At 41.0% G+C, this 21,593-nt stretch overlaps 1 long non-coding RNA gene across 1 annotated transcript; it reads right to left on the bottom strand.

Annotated features, from left to right (window-relative positions):
• Positions 1-3,028: 3,028 nt before the first annotated feature.
• Positions 3,029-4,769, bottom strand: LOC135764787 (uncharacterized). Its single transcript, XR_010540278.2, has 4 exons — positions 4,239-4,769; positions 3,592-3,651; positions 3,390-3,484; positions 3,029-3,291 (listed from the first exon to the last, which is right to left on the bottom strand). It is a non-coding gene; the product is annotated as an uncharacterized lncRNA (long non-coding RNA).
• Positions 4,770-21,593: the final 16,824 nt, after the last annotated feature.

The raw sequence follows: 21,593 nt of genomic DNA, 5'->3' as shown, positions 1-21,593 counted from the left end.
TATGACATAGTGAGAGTCAGTATCCAAAATGTTACGGGCCCACAGGTAGGCCAAATTTGTTTTTGCATATAACACTAAACCCCTACTCTAAACCTAAAAAATCATGACAAGCTATATATCATCTGAAAGCTCTCAGAATGTAGTTTTAATATTTCAAAACCTTTTTGCATGAAAAATAATGCGGTGACAGTAATTTATTAGTTTGTGAGTATACAAGAGTACAAGAGTATGTGGCAAAATCTAATGGCAGTTGTTGGTAAAACCATTAAAATTGTGACACAAACATAATTTTTTGTGATTTTAACTTGAAATTTGGATCACAACTACTTGAGACATATTGCTTAATGTTAACATTATTTATTGTGTGAAACATTCACTTTTATGTAATTTTATTTATAAATTAATATGTTACTGCATTATTTTATATATTAAAATAAAGGTAAACGGCTATAAAAATATTTATATTTAATATTTTTTACTTTCTAACTCATTTGTGAAAAACCCTAAATTGTCTTCTTTAAAACAAGACCAAGATTAGGTTTCTAGCCCAAAGAATCCCAGAGAAATATTCATTTAAAGATGTACATCACATTGTCACCCTCCACTCAGACGGGATTTGCAGCACATAAAGGGTTAAAATACGCCGAACCATGTGTGCTGTATCATAGCTCCATGAATGACCTTTGCAGCAAAAAAACCCGCGTGAAAATCTGTTCGGTATTCACTGAGATATGATTAATTAAATGCGCTGATAGCTCATTCCACCAGTCATACAGATTACACTGAGTGGAGCGGGTGACCGATCTAAGATGGCGGCCCCATGTCTCGCCGCGCCAGTAGGCAGTAGCGGTCGATAGCACTGCATGAAAAGAGGTGTATCCGTACTAGGAAACTCCTGTAAACACCACTGATTTTCGGAGGTATCTACTAGTTCCACTGAGGGTAAACTTCTAATTCCACAAAGTTAGGAAACTCCCGTAATGATACCAATTCGGATGTATCTTGCTGATGGGATATTCCTGTGGTGTATGCAGCCATTTGTTGCCATGGCAAATAATCCCATTGAAGATTTTGTCAAGGGACATTTTCACACCTGCAGAGGTACTGGGATTTCACACCTTTGCACAATTCTAGTGTCCCTATTGGCGTTTAATCTCAACACTGATTGGTTGCTTTTAAAACCCCCTCCCAAAACTCTGACAACTATTGGGACACAACTTTGAAACTTTCCAGTTGAGATTATTTGATTGGTTACACTTTCTATTAAGCCCAACCCAAGCCCTCATAGCTTAGTGACTTGATTGGTTATTTGCCTGCTATGCAGATAGACTACAACCCCCCCCACTATATATATATATATATATATATATATATATATATATATATATATATATTCATATTCATCCCAAAACCCTTAAAAAAAAAATAAAAAAAAACTTGAATTGAGTTTGAAATGTTTATTTAATAAAAAAACTGAACAATTCACAATTGTCACCATCACAAAATAATATTATACACAAATATTAAAAGTTGCATACATAAACAATACTATTTAAACTCATAAATATACAGACAGAGAAAGCAATATTAGAGTAAAATAAAACAAAATAAAAGCGACAATGAAAACTACATTCAAAGCAGTACAATGTAAAGTAGCAGTGGTGGCTCGTGACTGCTCATCCGAGGGGTGCAAATTCAAAATAAGTGTTCGGAGTGTCATGTGTGTTGCTTGTGTTTTTAAAATGTGTTTGTTGGTTCATGTAAACCATGTGCATCACATGTTTAGTCAAAACACGTGATGCACATACACGCAGAACACATATTTTGAAATTGGGAACCACACAAATGACTGGCTATATACATGTGACAGACTTTGCATCGAGTGCTCACAAAAAAAGAAGTCACCAGCTGCCACTGTAATGTAGTAAATATCTAAATAAAATGAACAACAACTATATTGATCTTGCTTTAAGAAATCAGTCCTACACTGCAAAAAAAAATGACTTTCTTACATAGTATTTTTGTATCGTTTTCAGTAGAAATATTATTTAAATAAAATGCTTTTTCTTGATGAACAAAATGACCTAAGAAAATAAGTCTAGTTTTAGACAAAATAAATAAATGCACACAATTTAAGTGAATTTGTGCTTAAAACAAGCAAAAATATCTGCCAATGGTGTGAGAAAAAATCTTAAGTTTTCTTTTTTCTTAAAAACTTAATTCAAGCACAATTTTCTCACCCCATTGTTATATATTTTTGCTTGTTCAGGCACAAATTTACTTAAATTGTATATTTTTGTCTAAAAACTAGACATTTTCTTAGGTAATTTTGCTCATCAAGAAAATACATCTTGATTTAAGAATTTTTAGTTTTTCTACTAAAAACAAGATAAAAATCCTAAGTTAGAAACTGATTTTTTGCAGTGTAGATACAATTGCAGAGCTCTGTCTTGGAATTATTCAAGAATTTCTCACAGTAAAACCTAAAAGTTAACTAAACCCAAACCATTTAAGAAAACCGGTTGCATTAAACCATTTTATTTTTTAAAACACATAGATTTGAGTACTGTGAACTTAAACAAATTGAGTCACATGCAGTTATGCACTTATATTTAAGTTCACACTAACTAAATATAAGTGCATAATTGCACAAGACTTAAGTTCACAGTACTCAAATGTATGTTTTTTTAAAACTTAATGGGTTAAGGCAACCGATTTCCTTAAATGGTTTGAGTTAAGTTAACTGTTAGGTTTTACATTGTAAAGCATATACTTGTCAGCAAAGGTAACGTTGATGCACCCTCATCTGGACAGACATCTCTTTGGAAATATAAAAGTACATATAAGTATTTGGCATAATACTAATACACATATACGTATACACATACACACACACGACAAATCAAATGACATAGAATTAAAGTTGTACATTTTAGAAAGTTTACATTAAACCAGTGGTTCTTAACGTAATTCCTGGAGGCCCACTGCCCTGCATGTTTTGTATATCTCTTTTATCTGACAGACGTAGTTCAGTTCATGGAGATCCCTTCTAATGAGCTGATGATTTGAATCAGGTGTGTTAAATAAAGGAGACATACAAAATGTGCAGAGCAGTGGGCCTCCAGGAATAACGTTAAGAACCACTGCATTAAACTGTACAAAGATACAACAATATATGATCAAAGAACTTCATAATATACATCTTCTTGCTTCATTTTCTATGTTGATGTCCTCAAGAGTCTCTGTGTTGTTCTGCAGCTTCATTACAGTAGGCTAGTTCAATATAGTTGTCTATCAAACACAGAATAAAAAAATAGAATCACATACATCATAACACATCTATTTACGATTTAACCTCTTTAATTTAATAATTTAATTATTAAACTTACATCATTTTGGCCAGATTGCAGTGACATCAATTTCTTCAGTGTGGATCAGTCGGATGTTTTAGCTTTCACTGTTACCGGTACTTCATTATATTTCTCTGGCAAACACAGAATTAAAAATCAAAATCACATATCACAATACATCCGTTTACTATTTAACATGTTTGCTTTTAATTTAATGTAATCATTGAATGATTAAACATACATCATCTTTACCCAGAAACCTCTTCATCGTCCACAAAGTTGACCACAGTGTACATGACCTCTGTAAACACAAACATGAATAGACTTCATATTTAAAAAGATGAAGAACAGCAAACATATAACGTTTAAATATATTATGACTCCAAGCTTCTTTACAATTAGCATCTAGGTTCTCTTAAAGTGAAGCTGGCTTTGTTACAAATCAATATAAAGCTATTAAAACAGTCTTGAAAAATAAGCAGCATCTACCAGAACTGAATGAGCTTTTAAAACAACAAAAGATCGTCTGTACCATTTAAAATAGCAGAGAGACACTTGCTAGCTGCTAACATTTCAAACAAACGAGTTACTGTTGTTTTGTTTGTTTTAAGCAAATAACGTCTCATCTTGGCTTCTTTAAAGTTTTGTTTTTAAAAATGTAAACATCGAATTGATTCTTTTAACAGCCCGGTTTGAATGTTACTTCGCGTATTTTTAACCTCATGTTTACCGCTGTGTACCACGTATAACCTTAATGTTTTACTGTTTGTGCTTTAAATTCAAACAGTTCTAGTATAAAGACAAAAACGAATCATAGTAAATAACATAATATGAACAAATAGGCAACCGATCAGCGCGATGCAGACAAATGAATTAAATCAAACTTACCTTACTGTTAATGAGCAAACAAACAAACAAACAAGAGACGGAGTAGTCCAGGCAGTAACGGTTCGCGATTTGAATTTTCCGTCAAGCCCATAGGTTGAGCAGTCGCACCTGAAGGGTGGGGGCAGTCAGATGAGTGGGTGCAGGTGCATTCTGGGAAATGTAGTCCTTTTCTTTAATATACTTTTTTATAATCCGCATTTTCACACTATGCATTGTTCTTTATACTTGATTATTAATACAAAATAAAAAATATTTTTATAAAGTTTATTACGTTTACAAAACATGTTTAGTTGACAAACATGTTAACAGTTATTTGGAATGATGCTCAGATTTTCTTAAATTTAAAATCTTTGTGAATCAGCACCTTCTTGATGAAATACAAAACTCTTTAAACATGCCTCAGGAATTATCTCTGGGTTTAGTGGATTAACTGCTCATCATTGGAAACATTGAACGTATACCTAAATGAATTCTTACTTAAATATAAGTAAATATAAACTAATGCTGAGTTAAGACATGTAACTTACTGAACTTACTTAACTACAACATGAACTCAAATTAATTTATTGTTAATGACTGCATTAACTAACAATGAAAAACATGTCATGTTGTAGTTAATGATGACTCTTCAATATATGATTAGGATATGCTGTAACTCAGCATTAGTTCATGTTAAAGTAAAAATACATGTATGTCTTTTTTCACTGTGATATATGGACCCTTATTATATTATAAAGTCCCCATCTCTTTTGTTTAAATTGATTGATTGAAGACAAACATTATAATATGTGGTCTGACTTTGTGCAAGCATGCATTATCATATGCTAAAAGTTACCTCCTCAGATAGACTAGAACATTCATTGGTGCCCCGAACATTTTCCTTACAAGGGCCAAACCTGACTGAGGGCTGTGGGCCAAAAGTAAATGTTGTTGTGTTATATTAAAATTAAAGTTGCCCTGATAACCCCTAATTTATAATTTTCTAATATTTTAAAAATAAATAAGCAAACATTACTCTGTTTATGCATAACTAATGCAGTTTTATTTTCCAAGGCTTTTTGTAGAAAAAAAAAATCGTTTTGCCAATCAATTTTAAATATCCTTTTCTCTGTGTGCCACTGCCGCAACCTCTTCATTTTTAGCCTATAGTACCCGAGCCCATTAGGTTTTCGTGATGCATTTTATACACCTTCAAGTATGCATGAAACATAAAAAAATTAAAGGTCTTTTGTGGGCCAACTTTGGGCACCTCTGGACTAGAAGTACAGTAGCTGACAGGTATCTGCAGATATGTTTACCCGAGTTTGTTAGTCTGTTTCACCCAACATGTTTTGCATCCACATGTGAAAGACTGTCTTTTAGATTATGGACCTGTCTATTGATATTTTTGTTTCTATTTTAAAAGATTTAATGAAATGTTGGGGTAGAATTATAATAACAATAGAAACAATGAACTTCAAATCATGAGACATCAGCAAAAATAAGCAGCTTTACATTTCACTGACTAATTTATCAACATCCTAGCTAGCAAAAATGAGTTACATGTCATTTGAACGGCTTCTTTTAAACGATGTATGCAGCATTGAGACATACGTGCACAATATTCTGACCTAGGGCAGTTGGAGACATGTTTTCAAAGTGTTGGAAATATATATTCTGAAATAACATTTGTTGCATTTCTCTTGAGTCAGAGACATAATTTTCACACATTAAAATGGTAATTGTGTCCATTGAATTTTAGTTATTTTGAATGATGCTTAGTTTCTTAAATAGACTAATTAAATTATATTAATAATAAATATATTTAGAAAACACAGTTTTTATGTACCACAATACTGTATGTGCTGTCTTAAAGAGACATGGTTAACCCCCCACCCCACTCAGCTCTGAAAACAAAGAAGACACCTCTACCTGTGGGTCATTAACATATAAAAAGCCCTTCACACCTCACACCCACCGCTCCTCACAACCAGCTGTAAGGATTCCTGGAAACTTCCACCAGTTCCTTTAAACATCCACAAACGTAAGGTTTCTGGATGTTTCACAAGTTTACTTTGGTGTATTACCTTTCCAAGCACTCTGCCTCAAAAATCTGGCAAACCTAAAGTTTAGCAGGGATTTCCCATTCCGTATTTGTCCGTATACAGCTCTTTTCATGCAGTGTAGGGCGTCTACCTATATGATGTCTATGCTTATAAGTAAGCAGTTTTTCATAATAAACTTTACCATAGTGAAATAATGTAGAACATTAATTTCAATTAATACTTTCTTTGTGCTACATTTGGTGTTTCCATATAGTTTGCACAGTAATATAGTATGTAACAGTCTTTTATAATAAAGTTTACAATAGTAAAATAATGTTAATAAGTGAAATAGTTTTATAATCATTTCAACAAATACTTTCTATGTGCTACATTTGGTGTTTCCATATAGTTTGCACAGTAATATAGTATGTAAGCGGTCTTTTATAATAAAGTTTACTATAGTAAAATAATGTTAATAAGTGAAATAGTTTTATAATCATTTCAAATAAAACCTTCTATGTGCTACATTTGGTGTTTCCATATAGTTTGCAAAGTAATGTAGTACGTTATAATTACCTTTTGGATGTCTTTGCAACACATTTTCGTCTTCGTTTAGCATTCTGGCAGAGCTAAGGACACCTAAAAAAGTTAAATCCATTCGCGTTCATTGGCGGAGATCGTTTATATCGTAACGGCCGTCTGAACTCTCTGGATCGAGCTCGAAGTGGTAAGGCAGTACAGACACCATCGTTTATAGAGAAATATAGCGCTTGTTTACGTTGCCTGTGACTCTCAGTCAGAACCGGAAAACCCACGCGTAGTCAGGGGCGTAACCTTTCAAACACACGCTGAACGCAGTTGACCAATAACAGTTGAGTAGTCATCTGACCAATCCGAATACACTAGACATTTTGGGAGGCGGAGACAGGAACTAAACCGAGCGTTTTCCAGACATGCAGAAATCGGTGAGGTATGTAAGCAATTTATAAGACTCACAGTGCATTAGTTCAAGTTTTAATAACATGTATGTACTATGGGATATTACAATAACGTGCTAACGTGCTAATTTATTAGCATAATTGGTGCTCTTAACGTCAGACTATAGACTGTTTACTTGTGATTAAGCTGCAATTTTGTAAAAACGTAATAAGCCAGCAAACGCGGTAGGCTACTTTATTATTATATGCCTACTCTACACTTGGAATAAACTTCTTATTATCCAATTACCATCATCTGTAGTTTAGCAGACATGCAGTAGCCTAATATTTGTATGAAATTGTGAAACATTACCTGGTCATTATCTTCGGAGTCCATCTCTGCATATTCACGCCCAACACTATCCTTACAGGTACGTACAGAGTGGGGGTGCGAAATTACGACAGTTGCAAGTTTTCCCCAGCGACGCTAGGGGTCGCTGTTTGACAAAAATGACAAACTGCATAGAATGCCTTTAACTGAGAAGGTTGCTGAACTAGAATCGCGCATCCGAACGCTAGTTGAGGATAGCAAAACCGCTAATGTTACTGTTGCAACTAATCTATCGAGCGAAAAGACTAATGGCTCGGTTCCGACATCAGATGCTAATGTAAATATTACAAATACGGTATCGAGCGCGCATAGTGTTTATCAAAATACACATGGCTCGGTTCCGACATCAGAGTCAAGTCGGCAGTCAAACTGGGTGACTGTCAGGCGGCATAGTCATATACGGCGTCCTTCTAAGACCCATAACATTACGGTAATTTCTAACAGATTCGAAATACACCAGCTGAAACACCTTTTAAAAGTGCCCTGGTCATTGGAGATTCTATACTCAGGAACACTAACATTGAGGCACCAAACACCATAGTCGACTGTATACCGGGAGCCAGAACGTCTGACATTAGATCCAAACTTAAAGTGCTGGCTAATGCTAAGCGGAAGTTTTCTAAGATTGTTATTCACGCCGGCACGAATGACACCAGGCTCCGCCAGTCGGAAATCACCAAAGATACTATTAAGGAGATGTGTGAAATTGCAAAAACAATGTAAGACAATGTAATATGCTCTGGTCCCCTCCCCGCCTACCGGGGAGATGAAACACATAGTAGATTAGTGTCTCTCAATGGATGGATGTCAAAGTGGTGCCCTCAGCATAATGTAGGGTTTATAGACAATTGGAAGCATTTCTGGGGAAGACCATTCCTCCTTACCCGAGATGGCCTTCATCCGTCATCGGAAGGAAGTGCTATACTCACTAGAAATCTGATCAATAGTCTTAATTCTGATATAGTCTGACTATCCAGGGCCCAGGTCAGGAAACAGACGGATCGGCTTAACCGTCCATCTGTTAGCTGCCATGATATGTCAAGACCACTTCTATCCCAGCACTTCGAGTCAATCTTACCCAAATATCAGCACATTTCAACTGTATCTGTTCCCCGAACAAATAAATACAGAGCACCGCTTGTTACATCTGGTACAAATCTGATTAATATAAAATTAGAAAACAATACATTAACAGATGAATCTCGAATGTTAAAATTAACATTAGATCGCTTACCAATAAAGAACCTATTGTCAATGAAATAATTACAGACCAAAACTTAGATGCACTCTGTTTAACAGAAACCTGGCTTAAAGCAGACGACTACATTAGTTTAAATGAATCCACCCCACAAGTGTTAGGGATGACAGACACAGGAATCCCAGCGCAGAGGTATTTATTAAATATGTATAATAGATGACACTCAATGTAATCAGGAAAGTATGTATATAGAAAAACACAATATGACTGTCAATATGTATAGGAGAAAACACTCGATGTCCTTGTGAGAATGACGTGAAGAATAGAAAACACTAGAGAGCCGGGGCACAGCGGAATCCTTTCGGGAAAGTCACAGAGTGGGAAACACAGCACTGCCCTAGGACATCCACTCGCACATCCGAAATCCACACTGAAGTAATCCTGGCGGGGCGCAGAGAGAGTCCTGGCGGGGCAGAGAGAGAGAGAAAAGCGGTCAGAGTCTTCAGCAGAGGCCGTGCTGGACAGCGCACTGTGGCAGGCCCAGTCTTACACAGAATTACGCGCCCGAAAGCGCACTGTTGCTGGACAGCGCAAGAGGTGGACTGGCGCTCGGAGAATCCACAGACAGAGAGAAGACTGAGGCTTGACGCTGACACACCACTCGGGAGAGACTGACTACAGGGCTCGGAGTCTAAAGGGGTAAAGGCAGCAGAGAGCACGGTGAATAATCCAAATATAAAAGCTTGACTAAGCAAGAGCTAGACAGGACAAGAACTAGACAGAGCTAGCGGGCATGAACACACTAAGACGAACTTGCAAAGAACAAAGGGAACGAGGGGAATTTAAATCAAACCGGATTGGACAATAATGAGAATCAGGTGCGGGTCGCAGGTGAGAAAAGTCAGAGGTGATGAGATCACCCGGTGGAAGACGCGCACGCGTGGAGCTGTCAAAACAAAAACACAACACATAGTGAAACAAAGACAAAGCAGCCAATAAGACCGAAATCATAACAGGACTCCCCCCCCACGACCGCCACCGGGCGGTCCATGAGGAGGCTCACCCCGTCGCCGGCGGAGATTCTCTATCAGCCCAGGGTCCAGAATGTCCCGGGCCGGTACCCAACACCTCTCCTCCGGACCATATCCTTCCCAGTCTACAAGATATTGAAATCCCCTACCCCGGCGACGCACATCCAGTAAAGACTTAACTGAATACACAGGGGCACCATCTATAAGCTGAGGGGTGGGAGGGGTGGGGGCAGAGGGAACAGGATTAAGGTGGGAAAAATACACAGGCTTCAGTTTAGACACATGAAAAACTGGGTGAACCCGACCGAGTGCTGGGGGCAATCTGAGCCTGACCGTCACGGGATTAATGACCTTAACAATGCTGTATGGCCCAAGGAATCGTGGAGCCAGCTTGCGAGAAGGCTCACGGAGAGGTAAATCCTTGGACGAAAGCCATACCTTCTGCCCACAGATAAAGCGGGGCGCGGTTCTACGGTGACGATCGGCCGCGGCTTTGGTTCGTCTGGAAACCTGACGTAATGTAAATCTAGCCCTTCTCCAGGTGCGTTTGCAACGACGGACAAAAGCTAGTGCAGACGGAACCACCGCATCAGGTTCCTGTGACGGGAATAAAGGGGGCTGAAACCCCATGGACGCCTCAAATGGGGACATGTTAAGGGAAGAAACAGGGAGAGAATTATGGGCGTATTCAACCCAGGGCAACTGTTGGCACCAGGAGCTCGGATATTGCGATGTCAGACAGCGGAGAGCTCTACCTAAATCTTGGTTAGCCCGTTCACATTGCCCGTTGGTCTGAGGATGATACCCTGAAGACAAGCTAGCTGTGGAGCCTATTTGTCTACAAAATTCCTGCCAGAAACGAGAAATAAACTGGGGACCCCTATCTGAAACAACGTCTGTGGGCAGACCATGTAAGCGAAAGACGTGTTCGATCATTACCTGGGCAGTTTCCTTGGCAGTGGGTAATTTGGGCAAAGGGACAAAATGAACCGCCTTGGAGAAGCGGTCCACAATGGTCAAAACAACAGTGTTTCCCTTAGAACTAGGCAAATTGGTTACAAAATCAATGGCGATATGTGACCAAGGACGAGAGGGAATGGGTAACGGTTAAAGCAGACCAATAGGGGCTTGATGAGAGGCCTTATTACGGGCACAAACCTGACAGGCTAACACAAACTGTCTGACATCGGGACCCATAGAGGGCCACCAGAAACGCTGACGTACGGTAGCCAACGTTCTCCGAACCCCCGGATGGCAAACAAACTTGGACTCGTGACCCCACCGGATGACCTCGGAGCGAAGCGCATTCGGCACCCACAATCGACCCGCTGGGCACCCCTCTGGCACTTCCCCCTCCCGGCCGGCCCGTCTCACCCGTTGTTCTATTCCCCAGCGCAGGGCACCCACCACCCGCCCCTCAGGGAGGATGGTTTCGTCCCCATCAGAACCGGGACTTTCGAACAAACGAGAGAGAGCGTCGGGCTTGGTATTCTTAGAACCGGGCCGGTACGAGAGGGTGAAGTTAAATCTGTCAAAGAAGAGTGCCCAACGAGCCTGACGAGAAGATAACCTCCTGGCTGAACGGATGTATTCGAGATTCTTATGATCCGTCCAGACCAGGAAGGGCTCCGAGGTCCCCTCCAACCAGTGACGCCACTCACCCAAAGCTAGTCTGACCGCCAGCAGCTCCCGATTACCTATGTCATAATTTCGCTCTGCTGGGTTTAACCGATGGGAGAAAAAGGCACAAGGATGCACCTTGCCATCCTTAGCAGACCGCTGAGACAAAACGGCGCCTACCCCGACATCCGAAGCATCCACCTCCACAATAAATTGAGCAGCCGGATCTGGAATAGAGAGAACAGGAGCAGAGATAAACCGGGACTTTAAATTATCAAAGGCCTCCTGAGCACTAGAATTCCAGACAAACCTCTCCTTAGTGGAAGTGAGAGCAGTAAGAGGTTGAGCAACCTGACCATAATTTCTGATAAATCGCCGGTAAAAATTGGCGAAGCCCAGAAATCTTAATAAATCTTTACGGGACTCGGGGACTGGCCATTCGGCAACCGCTTTGATCTTGGCTGGGTCGGGACGGATCTCACCTGGGGCAACAACAAAACCCAAGAACGAAACTGACTTACGATGGAATTCGCACTTCTCCGCCTTTACATACAACTTATTCTCTAACAACCGGCGTAAGACTCGGCGGACATGCTGAGTGTGTTCCTGCATAGAGGGGGAAAAGATGAGAATATCATCAATGTACACAAAGACAAACTTGTTGATCATGTCTCTCAGCACATCATTAACCAGAGCTTGGAAGACTGATGGAGCGTTACAAAGCCCGAAAGGCAAAACGCAGTACTCAAAGTGTCCAGTAGGGGTATTAAATGCAGTCTTCCACTCATCTCCCTCTCTTATACGTACCAGATGATAGGCATTGCGTAAATCTAGTTTAGTAAAGACCAGCGCTCCCTGCAAAAGCTCAAACGCAGTAGACATTAAAGGAAGGGGGTACCTATTCTTAACAGTAATGTCATTCAATCCCCTATAATCAATACAAGGACGCAGGGAGCCGTCTTTCTTCTCAACAAAGAAAAACCCCGCCCCTGCGGGCGAGGTGGAGGGACGGATGAGACCGGCACGCAGGGCATCATTAATATACTGGTCCATAGCCTCTCTCTCAGGACTCGACACAGAATAAAGTCTACCCTTAGGCGGAGAAGTGCCGGGGAGGAGATCAATAGCGCAATCATATGGCCGGTGAGGAGGGAGGGAGGTGGCCCGGGCTTTACTAAACACCTGAGCGATATCCGCATACTCCGCCGGGACCCCGGTCAAATCGACTGCCGGAACCTGAGGAAGAGAAAGAACAGAACCAGAACCAGCAGAACCAAGACATGACACATGACAAGACTGAGACCAAGACAAGATAATGCTATGCTGCCAATCAACGTGAGGATTGTGTTGCATTAACCATGCATGCCCTAAAATAATAGGAGATAGAGACGCATGAAGGATATGCAACACAATCTCCTCACGATGATTACCAGACACAGAGAGACTCACAGGAGAAGTGCAGTGTGTAATCCGCGCCATCTGCTGCCCTCTTAGGGACCAGACATCCAAAGGGGATTGGAGAGGGACAACCGGGATACCCCAGGCGCGAACCAGCGCTTCATCAATGAAGTTGCCCTCCGCGCCAGAATCGAGGAGGGCAGTGGATGGATAGTCCCGCCCGGCGAAGGACAACATGACGGGGAGTTGGGTACTGGAAACTGGGGAGAGTTTTGAAGAAGTGGCGCCCACCAGGACTCCCGTATTCACTGATGAGCGGCGGCTTTTAACGGGCAAGTCTTGGCGAAATGTCCGGGCTTTCCACAATAGAGACAGAGGGCATTCTGTAACCGCCTCTCTCTCTCTCTCTGAGACAGGCGCATGCGTCCCAGTTGCATGGGTTCCGACTCGGCTGGGGGTGACACAGGGGCCGAGGAAGAAGTGGAAGTCTCATCCACAAACACACGTTGTCGTAGAGAACGGCGCTGACTGCGAAGCATCCTCCGAGCTTCGATCCGAAGAGCAAGGTCAATGATGGCATCAAGAGTGGGGGGAAGGTCGTGAACAGCGATCTCATCCTGAAGCCCGTCTGTCAACCCCTCGACAAACTGCGCTCGAAGAGCAGCTTCGTTCCAGTGGCAGGCAGCCGCTAAGGTCTTGAACTTGATGGCGTACTCGGTGACAGAGTGCCTTCCTTGGACCAGATGTGCCAACCGAGCCGCAGCGGCATCCCCGCGAACGGAGCGATCAAAAAGTTTCTCCATCTCCTCGCGAAATTCATCAAAGGATCGGCAGCAAGGATCGCCGGCATCCCACACAGCTGTGGCCCACTCACGAGCCTTGCCAGTCAGCAGGGTAATGACATATGCAACCCGGGTGCGCTCAGAAGCATAACGGCGTGGCTGGAGGGCAAAGACTAAGGAACATTGTGACAGAAACGCTCGACAGGATGCAGGATCGCCATCATATGGTGGTGGGGCTGAGGCATGGGGCTCCGTCTCATGCTGCTGACTAGGTTGCGAGGTGTTCTGCCGCACTTGGTCAAGGCGAGAGGAAAGATCGGACATGCGTGTGGATAAATCCTCGACCTCCTGTGTCGTGGTGGTGAGGCGAGCCGAGTGTTGGCCCAACCATGAGCCCTGCTGGGCGAGAGCAGACCGGAGGGCGTCAACCTCCGCGGGATCCATAACTTGGCAAGTTCGTCCTGTTAGGGATGACAGACACAGGAATCCCAGCGCAGAGGTATTTATTAAATATGTATAATAGATGACACTCAATGTAATCAGGAAAGTATGTATATAGAAAAACACAATATGACTGTCAATATGTATAGGAGAAAACACTCGATGTCCTTGTGAGAATGACGTGAAGAATAGAAAACACTAGAGAGCCGGGGCACAGCGGAATCCTTTCGGGAAAGTCACAGAGTGGGAAACACAGCACTGCCCTAGGACATCCACTCGCACATCCGAAATCCACACTGAAGTAATCCTGGCGGGGCGCAGAGAGAGTCCTGGCGGGGCAGAGAGAGAGAGAAAAGCGGTCAGAGTCTTCAGCAGAGGCCGTGCTGGACAGCGCACTGTGGCAGGCCCAGTCTTACACAGAATTACGCGCCCGAAAGCGCACTGTTGCTGGACAGCGCAAGAGGTGGACTGGCGCTCGGAGAATCCACAGACAGAGAGAAGACTGAGGCTTGACGCTGACACACCACTCGGGAGAGACTGACTACAGGGCTCGGAGTCTAAAGGGGTAAAGGCAGCAGAGAGCACGGTGAATAATCCAAATATAAAAGCTTGACTAAGCAAGAGCTAGACAGGACAAGAACTAGACAGAGCTAGCGGGCATGAACACACTAAGACGAACTTGCAAAGAACAAAGGGAACGAGGGGAATTTAAATCAAACCGGATTGGACAATAATGAGAATCAGGTGCGGGTCGCAGGTGAGAAAAGTCAGAGGTGATGAGATCACCCGGTGGAAGACGCGCACGCGTGGAGCTGTCAAAACAAAAACACAACACATAGTGAAACAAAGACAAAGCAGCCAATAAGACCGAAATCATAACAACAAGACTATTATTAGAAACATGAACCTCGATTAAAGGGGAGAGGGGGTGGTGTAGCTACAATATACAACACAATTTTTAAAGTAAACCAAAAATCTGAGCTAAAATTTAAATCATTTGAACTAATCAGAGGCGATTCTAGGGTTAGAGCTTTAGGGGTGCTGAGCACCCAATGAGCTCCGCTGCCACCACCCGCTCTTTTTTCCTACAGAAACCAATATTATGTCTATTGTAAAATAGCTATCATTTTAACATTGGTTCAACTAACTCCAAAATAAAGATTTTTTGGAGACCTTTCAGGCATGAAAATGGGTCAGGGGTGAAAAAGATGAGAAGAATATTACCCCTCTAGGGTCCGGGAGCATGCTCCCCCTTAGAATTTTTTTAAAATAACATATTTTAAAGCATCAATCTGATGAGTTTTCAGATGCATTTTTTTTTGCCAACCTTTTTATTTCTAATTAATGGTGAGCTAGCACATTTTTGCCATTAATGCCATATTAAAATCTCAGGACAAAAGGTGGGCTACACCAGCAGTGTGGGTATGGTTTTATGTGAGTATACAGTGTATCGTTTTAAGCCTTTGTCAAAATGACAAATCTCCTAATTTATAACTTTTATGCCTACAACATATGGTAGGTTTATTAATAGTTTGTTAATTTGTAGCTTTTCTTTTAACAGTCCTTTAATTGAACCATTACCTTTACTAACGTTATATGTCTAAAACAAAACACTTGTGACTCCTGCACTAAGGGTTAAAAACGTTATCCCCTTCATATTAGTCTATATGTGACAAACTAAAAAAATATTTATTGTCTAGTTTGATAGTCAGACAGTTAGTGATTTCACATATAACTTACCGGTAGCCTACTGGTGGTATACAGTGATATGTAGTTTGTTTTCACTCTATTCCAAACGCCATGTTTTCATGAAGACTGACCAGAAAAGACGCACGTGATGTCATGTTTACATGACTCCCGATTTTTAAAATAAGCCTCAAATTAACGATAAATCATACAATAAACTTTAACAACGGAGACACATGCATGCAACTACCCACTGAGATGCACTGCATGCGTCTTGCGGAAGAACATTGTAACCGGCGCTACTTCTCTCCGTTTAAGTCTATGGACGAGTCACCCAGGTACTTTGCTAATCCGCAGCGCGCGGGTACCCGCCGGACTAAAATAATCCGAAAATAAACACTTATTATACGTGTACCATGGTGATTCACTATAAGACAATAACACGGCTTGAAAGATTGATTCGTGATGTACTCGCTCATTATAAACATAACGTAAACATTTTGTAAGATTTAAACAAAAAACTTGCATCACAACACTTTTAACTGATTCTCACTCTGATTCTCAGTGTTTCGCACTGAATGGTCGGGCTAAGCGATGCAGGTACAGAGAAGTAGAAGAAGAGGATGACACCATTTGCTAAGCGGGAGGTTTTCATTTTCTACCTTATTATTCATTTTAAACCACAAACTACTGAGTATGTTTTGAACATTATTTAACCTGGTCAAAGACGAATGAACATTTTAGAATAATTACATTTCTTGCCCCAAGTTTTAGGGGTGCTGAGCTCCTTTTTAGGGGTGCTGAAGCACCCCTAAAAAGGGGCTAGCCTCGCCCATGGAACTAATGTTGTTAAATATGGAAATAACTGATCGTAACCACAAACAGCTTTCTTTTGCCTTAGCGACAATCTATAGACCACCGGGCCACCATGCAGATTTCCTTAAAGAAATAGCAGATTTCCTATCTGAGCATGTAGTCACTGTAGATAAAGCTCTTATTGTTGGTGATTTTAATATCCATGTGGATAACCCAAAAGACGCATTAGGACGTGCGTTTATGGATGTTCTAAATTCTCTCAATATTAGACAAAACGTGACAGGGCCAACGCATACTCGTAAGCACACATTAGACTTAATTCTGTCACTCGGACTCAATATTAATGACGTCGAAATATCACCTCAGAGTGATGCAGTTTCTGACCATTACCTTGTGTCATACACTGTACTTCTAGATAGGATCACTCAATCCACAACATGCTACCGACTAGCCAGAACAATAATTTCCACCACTAAAGATAGCTTTATTAGCACTCTTCCTGACCTGTCCCATATGAAACATGTAGCAGATAACTGTGACGATCTAGATATTGTAATAGAAAATCTAAACAATGTCTGTTCTAACACATTGGATGCCGTTGCTCCCATTCAAAAAAAGAGATTCAAAGAAAAAACGCCAGCTCTATGGCATGACCATCACACTGCAGCCCTTAAAAAGACAGCTAGAAAAATGGAAAGAAATTAGAGAAGCACAAAGTTAGAAGTATGGCGTGCAGCATGGAAAGAGAGTGTTAAACACTACAGACAGGCTATTAAAACCGCCAGATCTACATATCTTAGCAAGCTTATAAATGAGAATCATAATAACCCTCGTTTCCTCTTTAGCACAGTTGCGAAACTGACTAGAAACAAAGAACAAACAGAAACCAATAGTAAACTTCAACACAATAGTAAAGACTTCATGAACTTCTTTTCTAACAAAATCTCGGCTATTAGGGAAAACATTGTAGCTACCCAGGCAGCCACCACTCTACCCATTAGTTCACTTAACACTAGACTACCATACGAACATCTTGATTCATTTAAACCTACTACAATAGATGAGGTCTCTAAACTAGTCACATCATCCAAATCATCATCCTGTATATCAGACCCCGTTCCCACAAAACTACTTAAAGAGGTATTCCCTGTAGTGTCAACCCGGGTTCTAAATATCTTTAACTCATCGCTAGAAATAGGATACGTTTCAACAACTTTCAAACTAGCAGTTATTAAACCGCTGATTAAAAAACCACAGCTTGATCAAGGAGAGCTTAATAACTTTAGACCAATCTCAAATCTCCCTTTTCTTTCGAAAATATTAGAAAAGGTAGTGGCAAGCCAGTTACGCACATTCTTGACAAATAATAGTACATATGAAAAGTTCCAATCAGGATTCAGGCCCCACCATAGCACAGAGACAACGTTGCTTAGAGTTACAAATGACCTCCTATTAACATCCGATCGTGGTGAAATCTCAATTCTTATATTACTAGACCTTAGTGCAGCCTTTGACACAATAGATCACACAATCTTACTCAATAGACTAGAAAACTATGTTGGTATCAGTGGTCAGGCGCTAGCCTGGTTTAGGTCATATCTAACCAATCGCTATCACTTTGTTTATATAAATGAGGAAGAGTCATATCACTCCCTGGTTAAATACGATGTACCGCAGGGATCAGTTTTAGGTCCTATCCTGTTCTCGTTATACATGTTACCCCTAGGAGACATTATCAGGAAACATAACATAAGTTTTCACTGCTATGCGGATGATACCCAGCTTTACATCTCCTCGCATCCCAGCGAAACCCACACGTTTTCTAAGCTAAAAGACTGCATTAGCGATGTTAGTGACTGAATGGCACATAACTTTCTTAAGCTCAACTCCAATAAGACAGAGATACTTATTATTGAACCAAATCGCTACAAACATAATATGTCAGATTACGAATTGCACATAGATGGCTGTACTGTGGTGCCATCTTCCACGGTTAGGAACTTAGGTGTGATGTTCGACAGCAACTTATCCTTTGATAGTCATATCGCCAACGTCTGCCGCACAGCATTCTTCCATCTGAGAAATATCTCAAAAATACGCCATATACTGTCTACATCTGACGCAGAGAAGCTTATTCATGCTTTTATGACCTCTAGAATAGACTATTGTAACTCGCAACTCGGGGGATGCCATTCAAATCAGGTCAACAAGCTTCAGCTAGTTCAAAACGCTTCTGTAAGGGTACTTACTCGCCCTAAGAAGTATGACCACATAAGCCCATTTCTGGCATCTTTACACTGGCTACCAGTTAAATATCGCATCCAATTTAAAATATCACTTATCACCTACAAAGCTTTAAATGGCTTAGCACCCTCATATCTTAGAGAATTACTATCAGAATACAATCCATCACGCACACTACGGTCGCAAAATTCTGGTCTATTGATTATCCCTAGACTATCAAAAGTGTCTAAAAGTGAAAGATCCTTTTCCTACTTAGCCCCTAAGCTCTGGAATGATTTACCAACCGATGTCCGAGAATCGGACACAGTCGATCATTTTAAATCTAGACTTAAAACTTTTCTCTTCAACAAAGCATTCGCATAATTTGTCTAGTAAAGATTCTTAACTCGCAATAGTTATTTTTACGGAACAAAGCACTCACGGTCATAACACAGACCAACCAAATAAATAAATAAAAACCTTTTCTGCATGAACACTTAAAATGAATAGCATTAAATAGTTTGCCACCGTTTGCCACTGAACCTGCATTAACGACGACAGTGGGGCTTCCGGCCTTAGTCAAACGGTTTGGCACGTATGGTTGGGTTGCGATTTTGGTGCTTTCGTGTGTCTTGTGAATAGTATGCCATACCGACCCGTTTGCCACTGAACCTGCATTAACAACGACAGTGGGGCCTCCAGCCTTAGTCAAACGGGTTGGTACATATGGTCGGGTTGCGAGTTTGGCACTATCGTAAGTCTTGTGAATAGTATGCCATACAGACCCGTTTGCCACTGAACCTGCATTAACGACGACAGTGGGGCCTCCAGCCTTAGTCAAACGGGTTGGTATGTATGGTCGGGTTGCGTTTTTCGCGCTTTCGTGTGTCTTGTGAATAGTATGCCATACCGACCCGTTTGCCACTGAACCTGCATTAACGACGACAGTGGGGCCTCCAGCCTTAGTCAAACGGGTTGGCACGTATGGTCGGGTTGCGAGTTTGGCACTATCGTAAGTCTTGTGAATAATATGCCATACAGACCCGTTTGCCACTGAACCTGCATTAACGATGACAGTGGGGCCTCCAGCCTTAGTCAAACGGGTTGGTATGTATGGTCGGGTTGCGTTTTTCGTGCTTTCGTGTGTCTTGTGAGTAGTATGCCATACATACCCGTTTGCCACTGAACCTGCATTAAGGACGACAGTGGGGCTTCCGGCCTTAGTCAAACGGGTCGTCAGGTTTCATTTTCTCTTAAAGATTGGAAGGTGACCCTTATTTAACATATATACCCTCGCATTGGGCCCCCAATTTGCTAAATCCTCAACTGTGGATAATATAATTATGCCGCAATAGTTAGTCTGTCTGAGTTAAACCACATCACTGTGTGACACTTCAATACATATGAACGGCCGCTACGCTAATACGATTTTGTTTTTCTCTCCCTGTCTCGTCCTCGACCCGAGGACAACGAGACAAACAGACCCAGTCCCGGTAGATGTGAAAGTCGGCACACCTCTGATCTACTGGCCGTCCTTCTGATGCCTGACCAACGATCACCGGCAGTACCCGCTTAATCTCCGCTGAATCTCCTTATCCGTTCTCCCAAGGGTTTTTCCCTCCTAGGACTTATTTTTCCTCGGATAAAAGCCCAGGTTTTTTTTCTCCTAGGGGGTTTTTCACCCCGGGGAAGCAGCCTTATTGGGCTTTACTTAGCTTCCTCTTCTAGACGTTACTTTAGTAATACGTGCACTTATAATATTGAGTCATAGCCGCAGCAAATTTAACTGCTCATGCTATCATGTATTTTGTTGTGCTGTCGTTTTTCTGTGCTTTTCACTGCTTTTATTTATGTAAAGCTGCTTTGAAACAATTGACTTTTGTGAAAAGCGCTATATAAATAAAATTGAATTGAATTGAATTTAGGCAAGTTGCGTTTGAACGGTCAAACACTCAACAAAGCTTTTTTATCATATAACTGTGGTATGTAACGTTACATGTATCTAAGAGCAACCTCACAAGCACAATAGAAAGATATAAAGTTATTGATAAGAGCTTATCATCCGCAGTTTATAATCTGATGCGCGCTTACTATGTTGTTTACGGTACTTTAGTCACGTCGAGTTTAAAGTTTTGTTTCTACTTTACTATATGTATTGTCATTTATGTGTATCATCTTTATCACCCAGAATCTTTTGTGGCTCAAACACATGTGTTCGGCTGCTATTTTCACACATTAATGTTTTTATAACATTTCCCCACATGTAATGACGGGGAATGAAGCCTTCCAATCATAGCAGTGGGTGTTTACGTCCAGGTCTTCCATGCGGCCCGCCCCTTCAAACGAAGCTTTTCTCCAGAGAGCCACTAATCCATGTTACAAAATAGCGTATAACTTATTGTTTTTGATGTTTTTGAATGTAAAAACCACGCGAACATCATAAGTAGACCTCAGACAACAGTATAAAACAATAAAATAGACAAATTCACCGCCCCTTTAAAGTCAAGTTTCAAAAAATTTCTTGTTCTTTTAATGTGTAAGGGGAAAAACATTTTACTCTGGATAAACTTTTTACATAATGTCTTACAACATTGTTTATTAGAAAACACTGAAACATTCAACAAATATTCTGAGCACTAACGTAATACAAAATTAACAAATGTAAAAATATAATAAACAACCCTTGTATATACAGTTCATCTGCACAGTGAGAAATACTAACCCTTTAAAGCAGTGTTCTTCACATCCAACCCTGGAGAGCTGGTGCCCTGCAAAGTTTAGCTCCAACCTTAATCGAGCTAAACTCTGCAGGGCAACAGCTCCCCAGG

This window comes from Paramisgurnus dabryanus, chromosome 2 (assembly GCF_030506205.2).
Source record: "Paramisgurnus dabryanus chromosome 2, PD_genome_1.1, whole genome shotgun sequence".
Taxonomy (NCBI): domain Eukaryota; kingdom Metazoa; phylum Chordata; class Actinopteri; order Cypriniformes; family Cobitidae; genus Paramisgurnus; species Paramisgurnus dabryanus.
This window is presented reverse-complemented; position numbering and strand designations above follow the sequence as displayed.